This window comes from Myotis yumanensis, unplaced genomic scaffold, assembly GCF_028538775.1.
Source record: "Myotis yumanensis isolate MYYU_CA2020_CCGP unplaced genomic scaffold, mMyoYum1.0.hap1 SCAF_2, whole genome shotgun sequence".
Taxonomy (NCBI): domain Eukaryota; kingdom Metazoa; phylum Chordata; class Mammalia; order Chiroptera; family Vespertilionidae; genus Myotis; species Myotis yumanensis.
Window position 1 is genome coordinate 130,000,994 of NW_027223753.1, and position 21,351 is coordinate 130,022,344.

A 21,351-nucleotide genomic window follows, 5' to 3' on the forward strand; every position below is an offset into this window, starting at 1 on the left:
AAATAACTTTGTTTCAGTATTACGCTTCTGGGAATCTCTCCTAAAAAATACTTCAAAATATAAGAATATATTCATTACTGAGTAACATGTTCACTGATCGATTAATGAGTCCCGCTTTTTTGGTTATTTTGCCATGGTGAAATAAACAAAACAAAACAACATTTGACTGTTTCTTCTCACTCCGAAGGTATTTTCAGGTTTTGGAATCTTTGCTCTGAGTGTCCTTGCATAAGAGAGGGCAATTTCGCTAAAGAGAAATAGCCAGGCTTTGGGAGAAAATAAGCAACATGATGCTATTGAAGTTGAATATTTATGATAAGCTCCAGGAAAGTGGAGACATTAAATTTTCAAAAGACTAAGAAAGGGGTAGTGATCAGTGAAGTGTGCATGCTATGGGGACCCCAGACTGAGTTTAATAGACAATGACTTTGAGCCAGGAAAGAAGTACATCCCAGCCCTCAGGGTTCCTAAGGCCTCGCATCGTGCTGCGCTGAGAGCCAGGGCCCATCATCCACAGCTTCTTGGGTTGCTTATCTCCAGGATCCAAGGAAAAATTATAGAATTCCCCTCTGCTCTTTAAAATATTGGTTACAATTGATGTACTGCCTTTAATGTAGGAGAGGTCTTTTGTGCAGAAGAGCTGTCATGATCTGGGCTCCAGGCGACCTCCCCAAGCTCAGTATTTAATATCTTGATCTAATAACTCGTATTTATAAAATTATCCTAAATATTCATTTGAAACCATATGTAATATCAGATTCTCTTAGTGTTTGAAATTTATAAAGGTACTCAAATTGCACACAATAAGACCAATTGTAAGACCCATCTCTATCTACACACACATGCATATAGATCGGTCACAAAATCACACTAGATGCCCAGTGCACCAAATTTGTGCACGGGGGAGGGGGTCGTCCCTCAGCTCGGCCTGCACCCTCTCCAATCTGGGACCCCTTGGGGGATGTCCAACTGTCAGTTTAGGCCCAATCCTGGCAGTCGGACATCCCTCTTGCAATCCGGGACCACTGGCTCCTAACCCCTCTGCCTGCCTGCCTGATCACCCCTAACTGCCTCTGCCTGCCAGCCTGATAGCCCCTAACTTGCCCCCATGCCAGACTGATTGCCCCTACCTTGCCCCCCTGTCAACCTGATCACTCCTATCTTGCCCCCTTGCCAGCCTGATTGCCCCTAACTGCCTCTGCCTTGGACCCTGGCCTAAGCCACAGTCTGGCCTCCCTCTGCAGGAGGCAGCCTGGCGGATCAGGGGAAGGTGCCACCCACATTACCCCGCTGCTGGTGCCACTGCCGGCCTGAGTCTGGGCCCTTCGCAGCCATTGCGGCTTTGTCCGGAAGGATGTCCGGACGGTTGTCTGGAAGGTCATCTGGAAGACGCCCGCTCTAATTAGCATATTACCCTTTTATTAGTATAGATGCTTAGTTTGGCATCCCCCAAAGCGGAGCCTGAGAGAAAGGTTTGAAGACAAGTAGTTGACTTGGAGATGATGCCAGGGAGCAAGAGTGAGGGACAAGCAGAGTGGAATGAAGGAAGGAAAGCCAATGGGGGATGCCTTGTGGACTGGCCGTCATTGCACCTAGTGCTAGGTTTTGGAGATGTTTTTAATGACCTTATGAATTCATGTCAAAACTGTTTTCCCAGAATTGATTCCAGGATACTGGACACTGAATTTCTTAATTTCTCCTCCACCCTACCTCCATATTACTGATAATGGTGACATCTCCATTTATCTCTATTAAAATAAACAACTTTCCATACATCACCTACTATATTTCTGGTAACTCAACTTCAATACTGCTTAAGCCCACAAAGACCTGTAATCCATCAATACCTCTACTTCTAATTGGCCCTCACTTTCTTGTGTCCTCACTCCCCTCTGCATCCAAATAAACTTTCTTATCAAGCATTCTGACACTCTCTGATATACTTCTTTTTCAACTATCTTGCCCTTCTCTCTCAGTTTGATGAAATCACAGAGGAAGCCACTTTTCCTATTCTGTACATCCTCCCCCAGAGAGGGCAACTGAAAGAACAGGCTGAGTCATTTCACTTTACACTCATGATCACCGGCCTCAGGTGGGCCTCCATGCTGCTCAAGAATCATGCATTCCCCAGTTCATTCACTTTCAAATTATGTTTGACGTTGATTTGATGTGATTTTCTCACTCTTCCAACATCTAACGGATCCTTTCTCATCTTTATTCTCTAATTTTTTTCAGAAATATAAGCAATCAGGAATATTCAAGATGGTCTTTCCATCTCATCTCACACTTCCCTGCATAGTATTTCATGTACTCCACCTTCTCTCCAATTTCAATGAATGAATCCCTTTTCTCATATTCTAAATTCTATTACTTTTAACTGCAGAAGGACATCTTGCCAATAGGACAAATTCAGGTTTTATGGGGCCTAAGTTTATAAATTTTGGAGGCCTTCTTTAGGAAAAACAGCACAAAATAGCAAATATAAAATGTGAATTCTTATCTATATATATAAAGAGGTAATATGCTAATTGGTCCTAACGGTATATGAGTCATGACGGGGCAGAAGCTGGTGGGTGGGGATGGGGGCGGGGACTTCCACCCCCAGCGCAGGTGCGCACAGGCCTGCCCAGTGCTTACATCAAGCTGCCTGGGAGGCGGAGGCTGCTCCTGACTAGTGGGCGGGGATGGGGGTGGCCAGCCAAGCCCAAGTCCGGCTTTGGTGGGGCCAGCTGGAGCCTGAGGCCACCCCAGCCCCCGCAGGCTGGATGATGGCTCAGTGGCAGGCAGCATCTCCTTGCAAGGCGCCCAGGGGCAGGTGCGAGGGAAGCGGGGCCTCACCATGGGCTGCTGCGCTGCTGCTGCTACTGCTGCTCAGCAGGAGCTGGTGGCCTGGAGCCAGAGTGGGTGTGCACAGACTGCTGAGCCTGGTAGTGCTGCGCTCCCTGCCTCGCCTGGCCCCATGTCTGCCTCCCGCCCAGTGTTTCAGGCAGGGAGAGGAGGCTCACATCCACCAGAGCCCTAGGAGGCACTGCCTGCGCAGCGCCTGCCTGGCTGGCAGGGACCAGAGCATCCTGGGTGAGCTACTCCCGCTCTGGTGGTGGAAAGGGGAGGAGGGCGCTGGGTGCAAGGAGGGACCTCAAATGGGGTCCTCCAGGCGCCAGGAAGGGGCCTGGCCTGGGCCCGGTGGGGAGCTTAAAAAGTCTGGCTGAGCAGGCACCGGTTCATACCAACTGTTACTCTGCCATCTTCCTCCAGGTCTACAAGCTAGCCCTCCTGCCCCACCTGACAAGGGGAATGGGCTCCAGGCGACCTCCCCAAGCACAGACTGTGGGCCTGGAGACTCAAGGAAGAGTGCCGGCGGGGCCTGGGCGGAGGCCAGTGCAGAACTACCAGGAAAGAGCTGCTTCGGTGTCTCCGTAAACTTTGCAACCAACCCAAGGAGGAAACCGAGAGGGGAGAGGCTGGGAGCTGTGGATTCCCAGTGCTTTAGTCACTTGAAAACAGCCCTGCTTGGAATGCAGGCGGCTGTACATTCAGCTGAGAGATGTGGGGACTGATCACCACCATCACTGGGCTCCGGTTGGTCCGAGGCCCAAGCGTCCACCATGAGAAGAAAAAAACGGAGGGAGGGGCCCGGAGGAAGGGAGGACAATTGAAGGAAATGTGTCTAGACTTTCCCCAGCCCTCTCCCTCTTTCTATTGCCTACAAAAGCCCCAGGCCCGGCCACAGTTCTGTCTCCACCTTTCAGTCCCCTGTTCTCCAACCACAGAGGAAAGAAATAAGGAAGGAGTCTGTGCTGCCCCCAGAAAGTATCTATATACCTGATCGGTCAGTTGCCTCCCACAGAGGGAAGCCAGACTGTGGCTTAGGCCACTCCCTGTGAGTGCTCCCAGACTGTGAGGGGTGCAGGCGGGCTGAGGGACCCACTCCCCCATGCATGAATTTCATGCACCAGGCATCTAGTTTAAAATAAGATAAACCACTAAAGATTTCAAATATAAAAAGATGTAGGAATACCATAAGAATCTTTATGTTCATAAAAATTGTACATTTTTATTAACAGCCTGGTATGTTTCTATAATACATTCTGCCCCATATTTTCGTTGTATATACATTATGCCTTTATATGACAATATTTTTATAATTTTATTGTATAGAGAGAATAGAATGATATTTTAATCACTTTAAGAATTATTGATCAATATTTTAATTTATTATTGAGAGTTTATTCCACCTTCAATATTGGCAATGTCATTTACATTTTTAATATTGTCAAATTAAGAAAATATCTGTTAGGGTTTTTATTTCACATATGAGCTATAAGATTTTAGTTTGTGAATGACATAAATACTCTGAGTGAATAACGGTAACCAGTTTGTTAATGTGTTTTCATATTATAGGTCACATACTATTTCTTAAGTCAGCATTATTTTGTGGTAAATATTTAATAAATGTATATATTTGTCAATGCAGACATAATTTATTCTTTTTTATCAATTGGACTATCAAATAATCTAAGAGTCTATTTATAACTTCTTTTAGAAAATGTATAATTTCTTAATGAATTATTGTTTCTGATATGACTAGAAATTTTGATCTTTTATTCTTCAGAAGGAATTTCTATTGCTTTAATATAGAAAAGTATGAAAAATTATTTCATTAGGAGTTACAATTATGATTTTATATACTGAACTATTGAATGTATCCCAGATAGCAACTTGTGTTGGGACAGGTTATCAATGAAAAGCAAATCCTTTACCTCCAATTTTAGATATCTGGTGACTTGAAGAATTTTCCACAGATTAAAAATGTTTTCTTCACACACTACTAACATAATTCTGGTGCTGCTTTGTCCAGAAGGAAGAATGTCAGGAAGGACATCAGGTCTAATTAGCATATTACCCTTTTATTATTATAGATAGTAAAACTATTTAAAAGACTTACATAAACTCCCTCTCTCTAATTCCTGCAATCACCACATTAAAATTTGTTTTAATATTTGCTATGAAATTCTATACTCCACTTCTGAAAATATGGCTTAGATATTCTATATAACAAAAGGCTAATATGCAAATCAATTGAATGGCGGAACAACCAGTCACTATGATGCGCACTGACCACTAGGGGGCAGATGCTCAATGCAGGAGCTGCGTGCGCTCCCACAGCGGGACCGCCACTCAGCCAGAAGCCCTGAGCTTGGCTCACTGCTGGCGAGCACAGTGGCAGTGGCAGGAGCCTCTCCTGCTTCCGCAGCAGCTCTAAGGATGTCCAACTGATGGTGTAGGCCTCCTCCCCATGGAACAGGCCTAAGCCAGCAGTTGGACATCCCCCAACGGCTCCTGGATTGCAAGAGGATGCAGGTTAGGCTGAAGGACCCCTCCCCCGTGTGCATGAATTTCGTGCATCAGGCCTCTAGTTTTATGTATATTTCCAGATTTCTTTAAAACACTATTAAAATTTCCCTAAAGAAATTCTTGGTAATTTTGACTGATATTAACCAATTAAATGTACAATTAAAAGTTAATATTAACTTTAAAATTAAGAATTTCTATCAGTAAAATTGTAAAACATTTGTTATTTTTGTTGTCATTATGAATATGATTTCTTTATTCAGATCCAGGAAAATTAATAATTTTTATCAGCAAGTTATTTTATAATTATTGCCGGGGTCCAGCCCTGGGGGTCCCCAAAGGTGTGGACGGAGTTGGCGAAGAATGTTTTACATGGAGACAGCGTTCAGAACTCTCTAGCTCTCTTTAGTCTCTGTGGATCTTCCTGTGCCTGGCTGAGGCCACAGAGAAAGATTCCAAGGCAAGCTGAGCCTTTATTTTTATAGTCAGAGGTAAACAAGGTAGTGGTTACCAAAGTTACACTGTTCTTGTGAGTTTCACTTGTTTTTGTTCTTGTTCTTGCTGCACTTCCCTCAGCCCATTAGCTTCCCAGGTAAGATCTAGGGAGCGTCATAAGGTCAAGCCTAATTATGCTAAGAGGATTGTGCCCTCTAAGCTGGGACTTGTTTGTGGCTTTGCCAACAAGTCAGTCCGAGGTTTAACCCTATAGTTGCTTCCCACAAATTATTTTTCTTACCCAATTATCTCATATTTTCTAAACATGCGAATATAATAAATTATGCCATAAATTACATACACATGAATTTTTCAACCAAAATTTTAAGTATTTCCCCATATTATTATTAATTATTTCTCATCATCACTTTTAAGGGCTTCTTGTTAAACTACATTATGAATAAATATATTTATGTAACCCTGTCCCTAGTATTAAAGAGGTTGTTTCCAAGTTTCCACTGTTAAAAATAATGTAATATTAAAGATTGTTATGCACTTTATTTTCTGTATATGGGATTAATTCTTAATGATAAGTCCTAAGAGCCCTTTTCTGCTGTCAAAGGTTTTAATATTTCCATATGAAAATGCTTTAAAAATGTATGTTCCAATTTTTCTCTTAAATGTAAAAGTATAGTAATAATTTTGAAACTCCTATAAGAAAGATTAAGAATGTAGCATCTTTGTTTCACCTTTGGAATAACAGTAGCTCTTCTCTCCTCATCCTTTACATAATTTCATTAATTTAACTCAGGATATAATCATTATCCAATTTTCTCTTTTTCATTACTTATCTAACTTTGCACGAAGATTTACAATAAATTTGTTTAGCTCTACATATATTTGATTTAATGCTCAAAGTCAAATCCTTGTCAGTCAAAATCACCTGGATAATAGTTTGCTTATTTTTATTAATTTTTCAGTTTTTAGCATGACTTTTTGCAATTAATCATTAAGATGATCTCTACCTTTGTATCTTTAGCTATTAAACTTTGATAATGAATGACTGAGCATTCACTTTTCACTTTAAAGTTCTGTAGATGTTGTTCCATGTTCTATTGTTTGATGTTATATAGATACATTTGGAAATCAACATTATTTTTGTTCCTTTGTTAATATCCTGTTTATGTTGTTTTTGTTGTTCCAATCATTGGATCAAATTACTGGAATTGATAGTACGTTGTTCTACATATTCACGGGTATTTTTATTAATTTCTAAGACAACTATTAAACATTAAAAATCATACATATATTCATTTAAAAATAACTACATTATTTTTATGATTAAAAACATTTATTTGCTGAAACATTACAGGACAGTTATTTCTGCATGAGTTTCCTCTCTACGGTGTAATCCTTATAATGATTCTTGCTTAGAAATAAAGACAAAACAAAAAAGTTACTACAGGGTATTTTTTAACTATTACTATAAACTGCTTATGTGATTGGAATATTTTAATACTTATATTAATGCCATTATTTTCGTTATTTTTTTCACACAATGGCAAAATAAAATATTTTCACATAGCTAAATAAACTCTAATAGATATCTATATGCTATAAATCTTAAGATTGCTATAAAAAGCTGTTATTCGAGGCAGGGCTGCCTCAAACAGATTGTCAAACTGCAGCGGGAAGGCCGGGGAGGGTTGGGGAGCAGGAGGGAGGGGGGGTAAGAGATCAACCGAAGGACCTGTATGCATGCATATAAGCATAACCAATGGACATAAGACACTGGGGGGTAGGGGAGGCCAGGGGATTGTCAAGGGCGGGGGAAAAAAAAGGACACATATGTAATACCCTTTGTAATACTTTAAGCAATAAAAAAATAAATAAATAAAAATCACAAATATAAAAATAAATAAATAAAATAAATAAATAAAAAGCTGTTATTCAATTGCCTAATACTATAAGTATTTATTCTTTTGAATCCTTTTGGGATTCTTGTAAAACAAATTTACTCAGCTTACTTCATCTCTATTGAAAGTCAAACTTATTAATAACTGAAAAGCAATCCTATGGTTATGCTCATCAATGTATCAGTGACTTTCTTAGTAAAATGCAATGCAGAACTATAATGTGGGCAAACCAGGAGAGATCATCACAACGTTGAGTACATTTAACCTAGCTCAATGTGTTTCCCTCTCTAAGGAGAAAATAACACTCAAAGCAAGTTAGAATTTCCTCACACCACATTGTAATGTAAAAGCTAAAGGCAGATGGTGTTCACCCAAGGTGGTGTGATCCTTAAAGTGGACACACAGTGTCCCTAAGACTGTGGGCTGAATAGGGGTGTGCTCAGGGCATTTGGAGTTTGCTGCTCATCATCACCTCAGGGTTGGAGATCTGGCCCTTAGCCTTAGCATTTTTCAGCTGCCACTCATGCATTGTTATTTACTTCTACCCAGATTGCAGTATTTTTCATGATGCCCTTTATAATATAAGACAATGTGTAGCAATCCTTAATAACCTATTGTTCCCATCTGTTATCACCATCAATTCCTGGAACATTCACAGGCCCTGAACATACATAAAATTTGCATTTTAACCCCCAGTGTGACAGTTTTTCTAGGAATTCTTGATGTCCCTCTAGCGCTGTTTGTCGCACCTGCTTTGTTAGCCATTCAGTTAACACTTCATACATTTCTTAAAAATGAAACATAAAAGCAGAGACTAAATTAGAGTAAGGAAGCATTTTTAAAAAGCCATTTAATTGGCAAAAAAAAATCCACAGTGGCCCTTTTCTTGGCTGAAACACAAGACATTACTCAATCTTCTTTGTTAAAAGGCAATGACAAAGAATAGTTAATCTTCAGTGCAATAAATATTTTGGAAATCAACTAAATTTTAATTAGTGCTGGTCTATCTATTTGCCTCCACTTTAAAATCTTATAAATTTTTGTTGTGATGTTAAGAGAGGTTGAAAACTGCCTTATTAATTACAAATACTTTAATAATACCTCACATCACAGGCCAGTGTTAGTATTATGATACAGGAATATTCCTTAAAATGCTCATTTTGCCAATGCTTTCTTATACATGAACCATTTAATTTCACCATTAAAAGTGAAATTAAACCTATCAATTATTCTTCACTTACAAAAAATTTTGTTTTATGTCCTTTATTTTGTAAAAAAAATTATCAGTACATATTTTAATTCATTCAACAACTTGTAAATCAAAATCCAGTTCATACAGACTAATTCAAAATGAAAAATAAGTAACCATGTGTTGTGATTTTTTAATTGAAAGTTAAAGAAAATTCAATTGAGCTGAAGAAAAATTCATAGTAACTGTATTATATTTAAGTATACTATTCTAAGTAATAAAATTATAACTCATAAATATGAAACAAACATCTCAAAAGAGCTATGATGATTCAAAATCATTTGAAATATACATATATATGTGTGTATACACACACACACACACACACACACACACAGTGCCTGACTTACTATTCAAATTAATGATTTTTTGGCTTTATCATATGCCAAAGAGATATACATTCAGTAAAAACCGTACTTCGAATTTTGAATTTTAGTTTTCCCCCCAGCTGGCGACATGCAGTAAGGTATTCTCTTGTGATGCTGCAGTGGCAGCGAGCTGCAGTTCCCAGTGAGCCACGTGATCATGAGGGTGATAAACTAATACTCTCCCTTGTACTGTGTTGCCAGCATTTTTTGGATATTGCCTTCTGAGAACATTTAAGGTAGGTTAGGCTAAGATATAATGTTCCATAAAGTAAGTATATTAAATGTGTTTTCAACTTACTGGGACATAACCCAATGTAAGCAAGGAGAGATTAATCTGTGTTTGGGTTTGATCTAAAACTGGCTAATATTTTACAGAGCAATAAATATGTAGGGTTTTTCATCCCCCAGAAAGAACTTTCTGCATTTTTTATTGAACAAAATTTACATGTTAATATTTTTTCCTTATATAATGGCAAAATAGGCAATAAGTAGAATGCCAAATCCAAAATTGCCCTGAATGAACTTCCAGTAATATTTTTTGCTTATTTCTAAGTTTCAAATGATTTTTCTTACACCTATTTGACCTCACAAAGAATTTGAGTGTGTTATCATTGGTCTAGACTGAACTATTAATTGTTCCTTAAAAAAAGAGCGAAATAGTTGTAAATGATGTTAAAGAAAGCAATCTGTTTTCTTTCAAAAAAAATTTTCTTGAGGCTATTTGTGGAAGGTTATAAAATGTTGTTTAAGGACTTCCTTGGGGATAGTGGTCACTGCAATGCAGTTACTGCCTATTGTATAGTCCCTGAGAACAACAAAACAGTGTTCTGCCTAGAGGACAACAAAGAAATCAAATGCAGTCTTCACTTCAAAATTTAACTGAAGTCGTTTTTTTTTTTTTTCTCATGATAAATTCAAGTACAGGGGTGGGAGAATTGCAAGATCTCTACAGAAGAATTTCAAGTTATTTGAATAGGGGGATCAGTTTTATTTACTTCTTTTCTTATAGAAAGTGTGTCCTGCTAGTCAGAACATGTCCTGTGCATGAGTAAGTAGACACTGTTGGTGCCATACGCAACTCAACCAGGACAGTTTGACAACACCCATGCTGTTCTGTACCTGCTTAACTAGATGAGTGCAATGATTATGTACTTTGATGTCACTGCAATAATAAATTGCTACAAGATTTTCCAAATGCTTATTCTAATTTCTGTGCTAACCTTGTCATGACCCGGTGACAAGCATTTAGTGGGCCTGTCACCGGCCTGTGGACCACATTTAATTAGTATCGCACTACCTTGGGAAATGACATCTCTGGATCTTTTTTCTTGTTATGCTTAATTAGTTGATTTGAAATTTTTTAATATTGTCTATCACCTCAGAAATGTTGCTCCCTCTGTCCCTCTGTTTTAAAATGTAGTGGCCAATGTAGCCAAAGCATGAAGCTTACCCAAAAAAACTAAGTTATGGGAATAAGTTTTCTCAGGAAAGAGCGGCTAACTTTATATTGGGTTTTCTTTTTAGCGGTTGAATAAAAATGAAAGATTTCTAAATTAATTAAAACAAGGGTTATACTAATAAAAGGGTAATATGCTAATTAGACCTGATCGACCAGACGTCTTCCAGACATCAGATGTCCTTCCGGATAAAGCCGGGGCCGGCCAGGGGAAGCTGCCCCGGAGGCAGGGAAGCCAGTAGTGGTCGTGGTCCCGGGTGCCTGTGGCCCGGGCCGGAGGCAGGGAAGCTGTCTGCAGTCCCAGGTGCCTGTGCCCTGCCAGAGGAAGGAAAGCCTAGGTTCTGGGTGCCTGTGGCCAGTCAAAGGGTAGGAAGCCCAGGTCCTGGTTGCCTGCAGCCAGCTGGAGGAGGGAAGCCCGGGTCCAGGGTGCGGGGGGCCAACACAGAGGCAGTTAGGGGCGGTCAGGCAGGCAGGCAGAGGTGGTTAGGGGTCATCAGGCAGGCAGGCAGAGTGGTTAGGGGCATTTAGGCAGGCAGGCAGGTGAGCGTTTAGGAGCCAGCAGTCCTGGACTGTGAGAGGGATGTCCAACTGCCATTTGGACATCCCTCTCGCAATCCAGGACACCTCAGGGATCGGGCCTAAACTGGCAGTTGGCCATCCCCTGAGGAGTCCCGGATTGCAAGAGAGTGCAGGCCTGGATGAGGGACCCCCCTACCATGCATGAATTTCGTGTACCGGGCCTCTAGCAAAATTTATAATGCTTTCTTACTCATGCCAGTTAGTTGTTATGTGGTCACCCCTTTAACCTTAAATATTTATTAAGTGAACATATTGACCTATGGTTTATGACAAGGAGAAAACTATTTAAATACAAGAGATTTGCATTTGATGCCTTTAGAATGTTCATAAAAGTGCAAATTGCTTTAAAATCAAACATTAGCATTTGCTAATCTTGAACACTTGACTTATCCTCCTTTAAGAGCACTAATGTCTAATAGTTACTGCAAAAAAGGTAAGCCCTTAGCTCCCTTGATTTCCATTTTCAAACCTGGGTAATTAGAGTTACTTTTTACATGAATCAAAACATATTATGAAAGAAAAGGACTGAAATCAGTCCAAAGTCTGCTTAAAATATGTTAATCAGTGAGTAGATCAAACAAAGACCCTAAAGGAGTTTTCATTTTGTAGATTTGGGGTGGTTATACATGATACACATAAATAATAAGGGATATTTAGAGGTAATCATTGCTAATTAATGAAGAAAACAAATAGAGAAGGGTTTGGTGGTTCAGTGCATGGGGGACTGAAGGCATGAGGGATTGAGTTTGGAGTGTGGGGGTGAGGTGAGGGCATGTTGTTATATTAATGAGTGATAAGCATCTGTGTCCTCAAGAAGATGCATTCTGAGCAAAGAAGTGAGGAAGTCTAGGGAAAGAGCATTTCCCACAAAAAGAACACCTGCAGCAAATGCCTCTAATGAATGGTGCCAGTGTGGTCAAGGAGCACATGAAGCCCGGTGTGGTCAGGGAGCACATGGAGCCCGGTGTGGTCAAGGAGCACATGGAGCCCGGTGTGGTCAGGGAGCACATGGAGCCCGGTGTGGTCAAGGAGCACATGGTGCCCGGTGTGGTCAAGGAGCACATGGAGCCCGGTGTGGTCAAGGAGCACATGGAGCCCGGTGTGGTCAGGGAGCACATGGAGCCCGGTGTGGTCAGGGAGCACATGGAGCCTGGTGTGGTCAAGGAGCACATGGTGCCCGGTGTGGTCAAGGAACACCAAAAGGAGGGAGAGTGGTAAGAGGAGGAGAGGAGCCCAGAAGGCATTGTATGCATGTGTGTGTGTGTGGGGGGGGGGTCTGGGGGGGGGGTGGGGGGGTGAGTTGCTGCTTCACATCTTTTCTCTGTCATCCCTCCTTCACTCTGGCCATTGCCACATCAGCAGGCAGGTAGGACTTGTTATCCCTGCCTACCCAGGGCTGCTGCACTCATGTCTGCTCTGCTCTGCTTGCTCCTGAGCAAACCCCTGGAGCAGCCCTGAGCAAGGGGGATGGCTGCTGGTGAATAAAATGTCCTCATTATGTCTCTTTACTATCTCTAGTTTCCTCACTCTGGTTGTCTGGAATGACTTCCCCAAATAAGCTTCTTGCTTCTAAGCACTTGTGTCACGCTCTGCTTTTTGGGGAAATGGAAGCAGAGACCAAAGTGAGTGGTGAGGTCCTATAGGACCATGTGGGCATTTATGACCTTGTAAGTCTTTGGATTCCTTAGAGTCCAGCATTTTGGACCAAGTTGTGACATGATTAGATTAAAAAAAAAAAGTAGAAATTGAAGGGGGGGGGGAGAGGACTCTATTAATCAAGTAGAATGACTCAGCTGACTGTAGACAGCTCTGTGCCCCCCACGTGCCAAAGCACAAATTCAGTGTTTAATCCTGATCAGCCCAGGAGAGTCTGAACCCAGGCTTACAGCAGCATGCTTAAGTCTCCCCTGGCCTGTGGAGAGTAAGAAACCAGGCCCTTCCCTGCAGATTGGTAACAGCCTTACATTCTGAGCCAAGTGGCAAACATCCCAAGGAGGCTCTTGAGGGTTTATGGAAGTGGAATTAAAATGATTGTAAACGAGGCCACTTAATTTTAATTCTCTCATCTCCTGGATGTTATTACTATTCATTAAAGCAGAAAGCATTTTAAATGCATGGAGAATGAAATTCATTCAACAAAATTATGTTAATACCAAAAGGTTTGTTTTTTATTTGATGTTTCTATAAGTAATTTGTAAAGAATGACTCTGTGTGTGTGTGTGTGTATGTGTGTGTGTGTGTGGTAGTAATAGTAGTAGCCAAAGGTTAAGATTTTAAGAATCTATTTCTGGAACCCCAAAATAATCTGAATTGCTTATTTTCTATAAATACATGAAATCTTCATGTTTATTATATTACCCTTTAAATTCTGTTTTTATATACTGTATTTTGGTACAAGACAGCGTTTTCTTCAGTACAGTGTTAAAAGATGGGTATGTTTGTTCCTGCATCGCACTCTGTCAGCTTCTGCTTTAAGTGAACTTCTTTTAGAACCTGGATGCTAAATCCTTGTTTATTTTTCTCCTAGTATACAATTTGATCATCTAGATTATTTAATAAGTTTGTGGGTCAAAATGTTATATTTAACTTATAAATTAAATTTTGTATTATTTTATCTTATTGTAATTAAATGTTTGCATACTCATGGTTGTGAAGAACCATGAAGGGATTTTTCCATACTTGGAAGCTAACAACTTAGCCTGCCACAGATTCGCGGCACTGGCACAAGGCATAGGACAGGTGGGTTAGAAGCGAAAGGACTTATTTACTTAAGGCACAGTGAGTGGAATGAGCTTCATGCTTCCATCAGTGCCTGCCCCTCCCACCCACCACCAAGTCCCATGGGGATGAGATGCAGGTGAGCATAGATCAGTGATGGCGAACCTATGACACACGTGTCAGAGGTGACATGCGAACTCATTTTTTTGGGTTGATTTTTCTTTGTTAAATAGCATTTAAATATCTAAAATAAATATCAAAAATATAAATCTAAAATAAATATCAAAAATATAAATCTTTGTTTTACTATGGTTGCAAATATCAAAAAATTTCTATATGTGACACGGCACCAGAGTTAAGTTAGGGTTTTTCAAAATGCTGACACACCGAGCTCAAAAGGTTCGCCATCACTGGCATAGATGGATGCTAAACATGCAGTGTTTGTGTCACAATGAGAGCATTTAGAGTTCAGGAAACCTCAGTATTTTATAAGAAGATGGCAAGAAAGTTGGCCCAAATTGTTGCACCAAAGGGAGACATTCTCTTCCTTATACTGACAGTAAGTAAATCCGTCCTCTGTTCTGGAGGGAGACTGTCTCTGACTTAGCAGCCTGCTCACTAAGCAAACGTCCTTGAAGAATAGTCTGGCACAAAATGTTATCAGTGTCTCTGCCAACAAATGTGGAGAGATGTGATAGACTCATAACATTACATTATAATTGGTTTTTGTAATAGAAATAATTTTTTCCAGAATAAAATGTTGCTTTATTATGACATAGGAAGGACTACAAACCATTTAGGGAGGGGAAGAGTCAAACAGTTCCTCAAAACAACAGGTAAAAAAGGTGTATACACCTTGGTAATTAGATCCACAGCACGATCATTGGGAATCTTTTTTTACAATTTTTGTTTATGGTTGTAACAATCACTTTAATTATTAAACACACATACACACATACCACTCCACCCTAGCCATTTTACACAATGAAAGCACACACACCAAACCTAACCAGACCACAAAAGCTCCGATGTATAGGCCTGGGACATTCTAGCACCTGACAGGAGAGGGGCCACATGGGCCAGAGGGCAGCCTGGCCACTCAATCCTCAGGCTGCCCACTGGGTCCAGGCCCTGACCCAATATCTCTGCATTTACACTGCTCGGAGAGGGAAAGTCCACAATTTCACTGTGAAGTGCAGAAGTGACAGCTAATATTTCAGAAATCCAGGTTACTTTGGAAGTAATTTTTCCTCATGGGGAAAAAAAAATGACACCTTAGAAAAGTATACAAACAGGATCTTTTCCTTGCCTTTTGCAGTCAATTCTGTTAGCTTAAGAATTTTTCTATATTAAAACATAAAGGTATTTCTTAATATTTTTATGTAAATGTAAAAAGTCATTATATGAATGTATCATAATAAACTGAATCAATCCCTTGTTACTGAATATTTAATTATTACAAGTTCTTGCTAGTACAAATAGTGCCATATTAAACCTCCTTATACTTATGATGTGAATACACTCTAGACATGTGATTTACTGGTATGAGGATGCATAATTCACTATTGGGTTAAAGAGTATATGGGATTTTAATTTGAAGGCTATTGCAGGACTGTTTTTGCTTTCCTTATGACCTTGCCAATTCTGGGTAGTACCAGTATAATAGGTTAAACAATAGTTCCCCAGAGATGACCATGTCCTTCCTAATCCCAGTACCTGTGAATATGTTACCTTACATTGCAAAAGGAAGTTTGCAAGAGTGATCAAGAATCTTGAGATGAGAAATTGCCTTGGATTATCTAGGTAGGTCCAATGTAATTACGTTGCTCTAAAGCATGTGTTGAACAAATAAACTGATTTATGATTTATTTGAAAGCAAGAAGTGAGGTAGGGACACAGTTTCATTAAATATTTCAAATATTTAGTCAGTCTTCAGAAAACTTTTTGAAAAAATAAGGATTTTTCTTATGGATCAGAAGTGATTTTTGTGTTTCATTCAATTCTGATATATCTTTGTATCTAATTATGGACTCTTTTTTTCTATTATATTTGTCTATCTGTATGCCATATATCTAAGTTTTAACTTTTGTAGTTTCATTATAGACTAAAATCTTATAGTTCAAATTCTAAGTTATAATTCAAACAATTATTGGCACTGTTTTAAGAATTCTTGCTTTTTTTTTCCTGATAAGAGGTAGTATTATTTTTCAAAAGTTGCATTCCCTAAAATAATTCTGTTATTACTTTTAACATTTAGGAAATAATGTTTTTAAACCAAAAACAGAACTTACATAATAACATTTTAGCTTTATTAGCAGCCAAAAAAGTACTAAATAAATGGTTTTAAAGCAAGTGATTAGTGTTTTGTAACAAACCTATTTATATGCTTTTGGGGGGGGGTGGTAGGTCCTCAAGATTTCACACCTAATCCTGGAAACTGAATATGATGAGACACCACTCTCATAATTAGTTGTGTTATATGACCCCATGACCTTAAAATAGAGGGATTTTCCAGATGAACCTTATCTAATCACCTGAGCCTTTTAAAAGTGGTTTTCTACTTTCTACTACAGCCGTAGAGGAAGTTGGAAGGATTCCAAGAACAGGAATTCACATCTTGGCTTTGTTAACAGAGCAGGTCAAATAAGAAGAAATGGGGGTTGCCTTGGTGTGCTGAAAAAAGGCCCCTCAGCTGACAGCAACTAAGAATGGGAACCACCTCCCTTCATGGAACTCAATTCTACCAGCAACCTAAGTGGGCCAGAGAATAGCCCATCCAGGCATACCTTTTTCCTGGGACCCTAAGCAGAAAACCCAGGCAAGTCCACCTGGGCTTCTGACCTACAGAACTACCGGCTAGTAAATTAGAGTTGCTTTAAGCTGCCATAGTTTGGATAACTTATTATGCAGCAATAGAAAACTTCAGAATCTAAAACATGTTTTTGAAAGTTTTTAATAAGAGAAGGAAATGTCTGTTCTATAGTTAAGTGGGAATTATGAGATCCAGACCACATATGTCATTTGTAATCATAGAATGACCATAGGAAAAAAATAAATTTTCAAAAATATATAAAACAATATTCTATATAGTAACAAGATAGAAGCTGTATTTGTCTTTTGAGAGTAGGTTGGACCTCCCATATCCTCTTCTTTGGAAACTATTTCATACAGAAGCTGTAGAAGAGCTAGCTTTAGATGTATCTGCTGGTAGACATCTGACTCAAACTAATCTAATCAAATCCTCAGTCATTGGGAATTTGAAACTGGAATCTATGGTAAAACTAAGACTGGATCATTCAGTTTCTACTACATGTTTTTACAGGTACTATTCTATATATAATAAAAGCCTAATATAATAAAAGCCTAATATGCTAAGTGTCCAGTTGTCCGATCGGCCGTTCAACCAATCAAAGCATAATATGCTAATGATATGCTAAGGCTGCTCAACTGCTCACTATGACCTGCACTGACCACCAGGGGGCAGATGCTCCAACCAGTAGGTTCACTTGCTGCTGGGGTCCAGCCGATTGGGACTGAGCAAGATGGGCTGGACACGCCCTGGCGCCCTCCCAAGGTCCCTGCCCGGCTGGCCAACCTCCCGCATCCATCCCTGGCCCTAATTATGCACCGGTGGTGTCCTTTGGCCTGGCCTGCGCTCTCTCACAAGCTGGGACTCCTCAGGGGATGTTGGAGAGCCGGTTTCAGCCCGATTCCATAAGCCAGGCTGAGGGACCCCACTGGTGCACGAATTCATACACCGGGCTTCTAGTATATAATAAAGCAGCAAGGGAAAAAAGATGTACAAAGAAAGGAAGTAAAGCTAACAGAAAGGGGAAACAAAATTCCTATAATGCCTGACTTTTCCCATTTAACTTCTTCAGTCTTCCTGGCTGTAGGTTTTATTGAATCCCTGCACCTGTCTACAGTGTCCCTCTGGCTTTAGCTTGTTTGAGAAGGTTTATTTTTCTTTCAGTGAAACAATTCATAAAAGAACAATGGACAATTTACATTTTCTTTTGTGTACTCATATGAATTTTCCAAGATTTTTATGTTAAAATATAGAATTTTTATTGCAATATAAAATTGGCTTTAATGTAAAATAAATTTTCATTTAAACAAGAAAAATATTTTAAATTAAATAATGCAGCTAGATAGTCAAAGTGAAAATATGTTTATACATAGTTATAAATGCATCTAAGTTCCACAAGATTTGAGGTGGCTTTGAATATAATATATATGCTGTAGGCAAAATTCACTTTAAGAAATAAAAAGTAAAGCCATTGATAGAGATGGTACACATTATTCCAGGACACTATGATAATAAAAATATAGCAACTGAACATAAAATTTGATTGAGATTTTTCTAGCAGCCGAGAGAGAGAAAGCACAATAGGTGATTTTCTATCCATTGTCTGATTAAATGAAGCATACCAATTCTTTAGAAAAGACAAATTTCCCCCTGGTGTTTTAGTCTGAATGGAGCCTCTTTAATATATAATGTTATAGAATTATAGAAGGTGAACATTAGAAAAGTCAAAAGATAATGTCATTTAAGATATTAATTTTGTCCCCTAGAAATTTGTCTTTGCAAGATAAAACAATGTATCTTGGGTCAGATAGAAATAAGAGTATTTTGATAAATGATGCAGAAACATTTTCTTACATGACTGCCTCTTGATATTATATTACTTAAATTACCATGTATGGAAGTCATTCCTAGAGTAATACAAGTAACGGTCTTGGTTTACAGCTTTCACATAAATATAAAGCTTAGAAAATTAAAGAGATGGCGGCTTGACAGGCATTGGTTTATCTTTTTCAAAAAGAAACTTGGCTCCAACTTGGTCTTGAACTGATGGCTCCTAGCATTATTAAATAAGACAGTTTAATCTTTCAATAAGTATCTGGTGCTCAAACATTTTGTGTTCTTGATTAAAGTGAGAGTCATGTGCTTCAAATGGCAGGTGTGCTGGTGTCAAGGCAATATCCACATTATAAAATAATTAGATATCCTTACTTCTATTTTTGCCCAAGTAGAGGGTACTTCCACCTATCAACTTTGGGAAAAATGGTGCTTGCACTAAGAAAAAAAGATAAATACCCAGAGAGTAAAAATGTGGACTTAGGAAGTAAAGCCACGCTATCCAAGCATTAGAACTAAAATTCATCAAGGTGACCCATGAGGAATGTTTTGGTTTGTTTGTTTATAAGATATAAATTCCAAAGTTGTTGGGAAATAACATATGTTCAGGAAAAAATAAAAGAATGATACATATTGACTTGGCTCTTACCCAGCTTCACATACAGTTATTTTTTTTTTCCTTGAGCAGGACATTAAGTTCCATCTCAGTGGTTTATAGGTCTAAATTTTTAAGGTAGCTGAGGAAAAGCAACAGTTTCATTTCTGTTCAATAGATATTACCCTCTTTTTACTGCCAAAAATCAAGATCATGGAAATGATTTGGCTAAAGGCCTAGTGTAATCAAAGCCACTGCGATAAAGTGAAATGTTTAATTATAACTCTCATTTTCTAAATGCCTTCTTCACTAAATGATTGACCAAACATGGACACAGTCTGCCTTGGTGACTGTGGTCTGTTATGTCAGATGAAAGAAATGAAAGGAACTGGTCTATTTATGTAATTCTTAGCTGAATGAGAATCATTCTTGAGCAAATATATGAGAGTGAAAATAAAGGATAAACAAGAAAAAATGGGGAGGATAGAGATAGATAAACTGAGGTTAAGCATGCCCTTCATAGACAATATCATATTAACAGTAAGAGGAGGTAAGAAGAAGCAAGGATTGAATTTTAATATGCAAGGACTATGCCTAGTAGCCACAAGAGTCAATAGAGCATGGCAAGATATTAAAATTCTTCTAAAAAGAGAGCAGAATTAGCATAAATCAATATGGTAACAAAGTTGGTGAGAATTCTTTATTTACTTTAAGAGTTTCAAGAATTAGAAAATAAATTAAGAAACAAAAATATAAGAAAATCAAAGTTACACTTATAATTACTTGTAAAATATAAAAATATTGTAAATAAAAATAGAAATATAAAAAGACATATCCCATGATCCAATAATTCCTTTTTAAATAATTTCTCAAATAATAATAGAATATTATTATGCATGTACAGGCATGTATGTAGGTAGGTATATTTATTCATACCCACAGCGACATGTAGATATATATCTGGATTTCACTGCAGCATTATTTATATTAGCAAAAAACCTGAAACAATCTAAAAGTATCATGTTATTATGTATATTTTAATAAATGAATTAAGTAAAAAATCAGATTACACACTGCTATGTAACAAAAATGCATACATATATGCAAATATATACAGATCTGTAAAAATAGATGTGCATACTGATATACATTTGCTATATCAGTGTAAGAGGAGAAAGGGGAAGAAGGATGTACAATTCTTATCAGTTATCTTGGAAGATGGAACTGAGCCAATAAAGGATTTTATTTCCTTGCATAATTTTTAATAGAGTTAATAGTATGAAAAATATGTATGAATTTCTATAGTTTTCTAATCTAACACAGTTGATTTTAGATCATATATCATCCGTATACTAGCTATCTAATTTCCACTGATAGACTGTATAATTTTAGAGATTTTTTAATGATATTATGAGATAAACATATCCTATCTAATAAAAGAGTAATATGCAAATTAACCATCACTCCCTCACTCCATCACTCCATCAGAAAGATGGCTGCGGCCACGGAGCTGGAGCAAGCAGGAGGCTTGCATTGCCCCCGGTGATGGAGGAAGCCAAGCTTCCTGCCTGCCCTGGCTGGCCCTGAGCTCCGCTCAAGGCTACAAAGTTTCAATTATAGAAGATAAATACCTGCTTCTAGCCAGCATGGCCTCCTCTCAAGGAGGGGCTGGGAGCCTCAGTTGCCAGGGGCAACCCAACCTGGGCTCCACTTAAGGCTACAAAGTTTCAATTATAGAAGTTAAATAAATTCCAGATACCTGCTTCCAGCTCACAGGCATGGCCAGACTGAAAATAGCCATCAGCCCCTCACCCAGGCTGGCCACACCCCCATGGGGTGATGGTCCCCACTGGGGGGCTTGACCAGCCTGCAAACAGCCATCAGGGTGGGGGTCCCCACCACCCTGAAAGGGGTGTGGCCAACCTGAAAACGGCCCTCAGCCCCTCACCCAGGCACCCCAGCAGGACCCACCACCCTGATCTGGCACACACTTCAGGGCAAACCAGCTGGCCCCCATCGGTGCACCAGGCCTCTATCCTGT